We start from the raw sequence: 8738 nt of genomic DNA, 5'->3' as shown, positions 1-8738 counted from the left end.
ATATTTTGGCCTGCCAGATTTTATCTAGTAAGCATGCACATAGTCGCTGGTTCATGAAACTTCAAGAAAGGTGAGGGGAAGCAAGATAGGTTAAAGGCCTACACTCACTGTTCAGGTAAGCTGTCTGTATGTGTTTCTGCCGCCTGGTCTTGTCCTCTCCATCTGCTGGGTTCTAGTTCTACTCAGTGTTTATGTATGGGTGTTTGATCCTGTTTCCAACAGGCATTAGTTGAGGGCTCCATGGATAAGTTAGTTGTTGATCTTACTCTCCGGGAAGGGCATTTATGATAGCCTTTCCACAGAAGCTCAAATTGTTAGTTGGGAGCAGTCTTGTAGTTCTCTAGACCTTTCTTTGTGTTCAATTTTATCTTCAAACCAATATTGGCTCTCTATCTAAGTGTAGGCCTACATTTCAAGTTTTACAAGTGTGTTTTTCACTAATAATAAATTTGATGCATACCTTTGAGTCCATGCCTGAAAACACCATTTTTGGTTTATTCTCAGTAGTTGTCCTACATTGATTCATATGCAATTTAACCAGTCATTTCCTATAAAGTACAGTTTTATAGTTTATGTTTAAAAAGCTTACCTTTAAAATTAGTGTATAGTTCAGTTTTCCAATGAATGTTTTCCCTCTTTTTTTTAGCATTTATTTTTTTCTCAATGAGTAACCCCATCCATTTATATTTTCTTTAAATCATTTAAATACTTGATTAATATCCTTTCTCACTTGAATCTATTTTTATTTTTTTTGCTCACTTATCAGGCCTATGAAGTATTTCTTTACATGTAAAGTAATTTAAATTTTCAGCAACAACTATGTATATAATGCATTGCACTCTCACCAGCAGTAGAGGAGTGTTCCCCTTTCTTCACATCCTCTCCAGCATAAGTTGTCATTGATGTAACACATTCATGGAAAGATCATCTTTTCCTATTAATCTAAGTATTTCCATGTGGTCTAATCTTACCAGGGAGAGGGTCCAGAATTCTTCTCTCTCGGTCCTACATTTTGTAACATATTTACAGAATGACATCTTGATCATGCAAGCATTGGTCTTTTGTGAAAAAAAAAAAAAAAGAAAAAGAAAAACAAAATCCTGGTCAGGACAGCTTCCTCCTTAATCAAATTACCACTTTCATAATCAAATCTGTTCACTTCCCTTTGATTCATAGAGCAGATGATCAACAAGGAACTAAAATGGCTCTAGGGAAGCAAACACAAACACTGTTTCACTTAAAATTGGGTGTATTATATGTCCATTCAAAATGATTTGTTGTTTAAGCCAATTCTATAATTATTAAACATTCTACTACTTTAAAATATTTTTATATTTGTAGACATGCACATATTCAAATGAGCATGTACATAAATTACATACATTTACAAATACTGACAATATTTACTCAGTATTTGTGTTTTACTTAGATTATACAATTTAGAAATACAAGTTAGTAATAGATGTTTCACTCATTGTTTTCTGCTTTGAAGCAGGAAAGTTTGGATGACTAGTAGAATATGAAGTGCTATTTTTTGTCACAATTTTCAAATGTTATGAGTATATAGTCTTATAAAATTGTAAATATTATGATTAATGTCTTGATTTGACACATGGATGATAAAGTTAAATCAACATTTAAAGTATATTTAAGATCTCAGATGCAACTCATTAGAATGCAATATATATATGACTTTACCCATGTTCTATTATTATGAATTAAAACAAAAGATCATCTTATAGGTATGATGGTTTAGGACTATAATACTAAAAATTCAGGAAGCAGAGGCAACCATGTTTTAGTGAGTTCTAGGTCATCCAGGAATGCACAATGGGACTTCATTTTTCTTCTTTCATAAGAAAAAGCAAGCAAACAAAAATCACTACAAAAGTTAACTAAATATTTGTTTGAGAATTTACTTGGTTGTCTCTTTGAATAAAAATTTCAAATAGACTTTTAATTATTAAAAGTCTATTTAAAATTTTGGAATGTATCATAATTTGATGAGTGTTGTAAAAACAATGTTTTCTGGGGCTGTTTAGAGATAGTTTTTGACAACTGAAAAGTTAACTCTATGTAAGGGGAAAATCAGAGGTTTCCACATGATTAAATGAGTAAAAATAATCTCTCAGTGCTGTAAATAATTAGGATATAATAATACATAGCTGATCCACTATTTGGGCAATATTATCATGGTGAATTAAAAGAATTATAAAAGAAAATTACCCAAAATATACAGCTTTATATATCTGAAAACCAACTAAGAATTAGAAACTATACAGATACATTAAAGTCAAAAATACAGAACTAATATTAGATATGCTCCTTTGCTGAAGCCAAGTGTATATTTGGCAAATGGAAACCAATTACCATGTAGGTCAAGAAAACTACAAGTTTGATGTAATGACCATTGTCTTAGTTAGGGTAACTATTTCTATGATGAGAAAAAATTCTAAAGCAAGTTGAGGAAGAAGGGTTTATTTGTCACAGACGTTCCAATCATAGTCCTGTAACGAGTATGGTTTTCTCGCCTGTCGCCACTGGTCTTGTCCTGCCGCCGCGCCAGCCCCAAATAACACACTGTAACTCTGTATTAGATATAATTTTGTTGGCCCGGTTACTTGTTTCTTATCGGCTAGCTCTGCCTTAATTATTAACCCATTTCTGCTGATCTATGCATTTCTCTTACCAGGGAGCCGAACGGCATACTGCTTTCTCCCGACTCTCCATCTTGGCTCCCCTCTCTACTTCCTATTTCCTTTTTGTCTCCTAGCCCCTCCTATCTTCCTTTCCTATTGGCTAACAGTGCTTTATTCATTAACCAGTATGAAAAACATATATACATAATGACATCTCCCATCATAGTCTATCACTGAAGAAAGTCATAATTGAAACACAAGCATTTGTGGAAATTGGAGGCAGAATCTGATGCAGAGGCCTTGGTGAGAGGCTGCTTACTAGTTTGCTTCTTCTAGCTTACTCATCCTGTATTTTTTTTCTGTATACCACTAGTCCGGAGACAGCCCCAACCACAAGAGTCAGGCCCTGTCACCATTCAATTATTTTTAAAAAGTGCCCTATAAGCTTGCCTACAGTAGCATCATATAGAATCATTATAATAAATTGAAGTTCCTCCCTCATAGATAACGTTAGCTTTGGTCAAGTTTTGTAAAAGTATGCAGCATAGGCATCTACACCTTTAAAAATTATGAGGAGTAGAAAAAAATTGAACAAGAATATAACACTGATAATATTAACAAAAAATTCAAAGTAATCCATGAATTTAAAAATGTAGAAAATTTAACAAGGTAGAAGAAAATTTGGAGTAATATTTTATTGCAATCTGTAATAGCAAATAATAACATCCAATGGACTATATATAAACCTATACTTTCTAATGAAGAAATATTGAAGAATAAATAATTCATCTTGGCTCTGGGAAACATGTCTTATGGTAGATGTATGCAACAATGTGAACTGACATGTCAATTCTACATATTCTGTCTTCTGTTTTCTCAATATACAGTAATGGAATATTCTGAGAGCTGACTTGGGTTTATTGGATTAACAGGATTATACTCATAAGCAAGAAGTAGAGCTATAGAAACAAATATGTGAGAGAAAACCAGAAAAAGTTCTTGGTAGGAGTCTCACCAATAAGGAACCATGGTATATACTTCATTGTTTAATCAGAGAAACATTTTTAATTATTGACAAAATAGAAAACAGTAACAAAATGACTATTTGAATACTAGTAGAAAAATGGCTTTAGAATTTAAAAAAAAATCAACATCATAGAATTCAAATCACACCAATGAAAGATGGATAAGTTGTTAAGTTAATGGACAGGAATATGTTTTCAATGCTACATAATTTAATTCAGAAATTAAAGGATATAATATGGAGGACAATGGAAAAAGAAAATAGATGAATTTTGAAACCCTCCTCTTTTAAAATGTGGCCTATACTGTGGCCTGTTTCCTTGGCACCTCTTTTATTATTTTGCTCAGACTTCCTTTCAGTCCCTCAAAAGGAAAACTCGTGTCACAGACAAACAAATCTAGTCTGATTAAATGAGTTCTCTTCAAACTCTGTCAATGGCTCTCAGAAATCATTTTCTGACAGCTAACACTTCTAAATAGAATGCATTGTCTGTTGTCTTCCTGTGCGCTTTGTTTGCTCACATGGCTTATCATTAGGTTTATATACCTTTGTACAATTTTTAGGATGCAATTCTATCATTAATAACAAGTTCTAAGCTGGTTACATATATCTTTGATTTATCATTTTTGGTCATAAAAGTACCATAAACACGAATACATTTTATTGACTGATGAAGAAGCAAAATGAAGTTGTTTTTACCTATCTCTTTGTGAAAAATGTAGGAACTTTATGGATACATGTCTCTTTCCTAATAAAAGCCTATAGTAAAGTGACAATCAAAATGTAACTATGGAGATGTCATTAAACAGCAAACAATGAAACAGAATTGGAACTTTTTGGTAGAGCATTAGAATTTACTAAGAAAAGGTAACCCATTATTCATTATAACAATCCAATAGGTATGTGAACACTTAGTTTTTAAATTCTCTATCGGAAATTAAGTTGGAATTAAATATCCATAATAATAATAATAAGCAACTAGTTTTGGCCTATATTGAGTATTAGGGTCATAATTTAATGACAGAGGGAATATGTTAATTTTCTTTTGCCCTTGAGTGGTCATATTTAGTTCTGCTGGTCATTTACCTGTACATATTGAATGCAATTCTGGAAAATTAATTTGTACAGGAATTCAGAACAGAGTCATCTAAGACATGTCTAAGTGGTGCTTGGTACTGAGACCAATTGCTCCCATCCAGAGTAAGTTTCTAATACAGAATCTAATGAGTAGTACAATATATATAAATTTAGGCACCATATACACACTGTTGAAAAACAGTGAAATTGAACACAGCAACTGCTGAAATTAGGAGAAAATATTTAAAACTATATTAAATATCATTTTGACCACATGATTGATAAAACCACAAGTAAATTTGTTTTTATTAATTGAATGGATTGCATTTTTCCTTTTTAAAGAATAAACTACATTGTTAATAGGAAATGCTAACTAAAGTTATTAGGAAACAATTTCATCAAAGCAATGTTGTTATTCATATTTCTGAAGCTATATTTATGAAGGAAGGCAAAGGAGAAACTTGCTCAGGTTAAAAAATGGTAAAATAAGACCATATTAATACTAGTTTAGTACTCAAAAAATATTTATTTTGCATCCCAGCCAAAGTTTTTCCTCCCTCATTTCCTCCAATGCCTGACCCCATGCCCCTTTGTCCCCACTCCCTAATCAACTCCTCCTTTGTTTCTGTTTAGAAAAGGGTAGGTCTCCCATGAGAATAATCAGGGCATATCAAGTTTCAGTAAGACTAAGCATTCCTCCATGTATGGACTAGGTGACCCAGTATGAGGACTAGGGTTCCAAAAGCCAGTAAAAGTGTTGGAGACTTCCCCTGTTCCCATTTTTAGGAGTCACAGAAGAGGACCAAGCTATACAACTGTAACATATATGTAGAGAACCTAGTCAGTTGCATACAGGCTCCCTAGTTGTTGGTTCAGGCTCTGTGATACCCGAAGAACCAAGGTTAGGTGGTTCTGTGAGTTTTCTTCTAGTGTCCTTGACCCCTCTGGCTCCTAAATTTCCTTATTGCCATTCTTCTGCAGGCTTCCTTGACCTTTGCCTAATGTTGGGTGGGTGTGCATCTTTTTCTATCAGCTGTGGGATGAAACTTCTCTGATGACAATTTGGCTAGGCACAAATCTGGTCACAAGAGATGGCCAGTTGAGGCTACTTATACACTATTGGTAAGACGCTTAGCTGTGGTTATTCTTGCAGATTCCTTGGAGATTCTCTTGCATGACTTTGACTTTTGTATCCAAGTGAAATAGACCTTCTAGTAGTCTATTTCACTATTCTCACCCTCTATAGCCCACCCAAACTAACTTCTCGTTTTCTCATCCCTACTTGCCCTCAGTATACTCACAAAATCTCTTCTAATTCCCTGTCTCAGATAGATTAAAGCATCACTCCATGAACCATTCTTGTTGTAGGTCTCTCTGGGTCTGAGAACTATATCATAGTTATCCTTTATTTTATAGCTAATATCCACTTATGAGTGAGTACATGTAATGTTTAGTCCTCATGATAGATGCTAAAACGAGCCTTTGACAAAAATCTAATACCCCTTCATTATGAAAGTCTTGGAGATATACCTACACACTATAAAAATAATATACAGAAAGAGGATAGCCAACATCAAATTAAATGCAAAGAAACTCAAAACAACTTTGCTAAAATCAGGAACAAAATAAGGTTTTCTAATCTCCACAACTATTCAATATAATACTCGACGTTCTAGCTAGAGGAATAAGACAACCAAAGAAATCAAGGTGATACAAACTGGAAAGGAAGATGTAAATGTATCATTATTCACAGATGATTTGTTATTATACATAAACAACCCACAAAACTATACCAGGGAATGCCTAGAGATGATAAACACCTTTAAAGTATCTGGGTACAAGATGAACATATAAAAAACCTAGTAGCCTTCCTATATATATTAATGAAAAAGGGATTGAGAAATAAATCAGAGAATCAACACCCTTTATAATAGTCTCAAATAATATCAAATATATTTGTTTATCTCTCAGCATACAAGGGAAATATCTACGTGATAAGAACTTCAAATCTTTAAAGAAAAAATTCAAAAGGATATCAAAAGATAGTAAACATGTCCATCTTACCAAAATCAACTCACAGATTCTGTGCAATGCCCATGAAATCCCAACACAAGTCTTTACAGTCTTTGAGAAAACAATAATCAACTTCATATGTAAAAGTAAAAAATCCACTATCCACTCAGCTTCTTGGTCTCTCTCTGTATGTCTGTATTTGACCAATGCAAAGAGATACAAAACAAAATTTTAATACTCTATCTTTTGGTGACTTAGTACTCCTGGATTGGAGGCCTCCCCTTATGTGGAGCAGATACACTGTCTTTTCTTAACAACAATCAGATACCAATAGCTCCTTCACAGAGGTGGGGCATTATGCACATCTCTTCTTATTCTTATTAGGAATTTGCCTTTCTTCAGCTTATACAGGACTTGTGTGAGCTCTTATAATCTCTGTCGCTTCATGTGTGAATCTGTCCTATTGTGTCTAGAAAGCAGTTCCCTTGAAGTCATCAATTATTTCTGGCTGTTAGAATTATGTTTTCTCCTTTTTCCATGCAGATGTTTATGTTTTGAGGAAGATATTTAGAGTAACCTTTTATTCTTTTCACATTGAGCAGTGTGTGGCTTTCTGTGATAATTTCCCTCTAAGAAGCTTATTGATAAGAATTTAAATGCATGATTCTATAGATTTAGCAATATTTAACTAGGAGTCATTTTATTGCCTTGCTCATTTGGCAGAATAGTAATAGTATATTTCATGCTAAATGACATGAGCTTTCTGCACTCTGGTTCTAGGCATCATTTATAGTGCCATGTATCGTTTCCATGTCATGGAACTCCAATCAAACATTGATAGATTTTTCCCATGAGATTCATTCCCAGTATTGTACCAGGGTGCACATGTTGTAAAACACATCATTATTGTAGTTTTGGTTTTTCATAGCTAGATAATATTGATAGGTTCTTCTCATCTTCAGTAATATATATATATATATATATATATATATATATATATATATATATATATATCACTTTCCAGTGCTATGAATTCTAGACAGTAGGCATAAATGTACCAGATAAATGACAGATGACAGCCTAATTTATCCAGGTTTTGTGTTATAAGTGTATAGGATCTTCAGGAATATGGTCATATTGTCAAGTTCAGGAAGTATGATTAGCAATTGCTTATAATATTTAGAGAATTTATGGGACTCCATTGACCAATGACTCTTAAAGAAGTAACCCATTTCTAGTATTGGGGTTTTCATATGGCATCATATGATGTCTGGTGGGATATTTTCCCATGACTCCATGGGATAGAGCTCAATAATATAGTGCTTTCCTAGCATGAACAAAGTACTAGATACTGAAACCAGTACTTCAAAGAATACCATGGAGTCTTGTTAATCCTATAAAAATATAATTGAATGCTATTTTTTTTTCTTATTTGTATGTTTTCAATGTTCTAATTGAAAGGAATAGAGATTTTTTTAAAAGCTGATACACTTAAGTTGTATAAAATATTTCAGAAAGACTGTATTATTTTCATTTAAATGTCTGAGTAGTTATAATTTAAAGCTACATTACAAAATGTACATAATAGCTCACTTATACAATTCATAAAGACTCATTAATGATAATCATTAACCCTAATGTAAACATATCTGAAAATAAAGACATAGGGTCTGATGATACTTTATAAATTTTTAAGTTACAGGCTTCCTATATCTAGGAATTTCCTACCTCTACTATCACTTTGTATTGGAGTTGCTGTTGTCTGAACACATTTTGAAAACAATGTTTCATTGCCAAAAAGCATTTCCCACACTGATGAAGAGACTAGATCTACTGTCACATGATAGCATTAGCTTTTTCTTGGGTTATTGGGGAACTTTTAATTCCTTTCTTAGTTGGGGTGGCATTAATGATAAGACTATTAAAAAGCAGAAGACTGCAAATGGAAAGATGAGAATGTTCTCATTCTAGAAATCCACTTGGTA

This window comes from Phodopus roborovskii, unplaced genomic scaffold (assembly GCF_943737965.1).
Source record: "Phodopus roborovskii unplaced genomic scaffold, PHOROB, whole genome shotgun sequence".
Taxonomy (NCBI): domain Eukaryota; kingdom Metazoa; phylum Chordata; class Mammalia; order Rodentia; family Cricetidae; genus Phodopus; species Phodopus roborovskii.
This window is presented reverse-complemented; position numbering follows the sequence as displayed.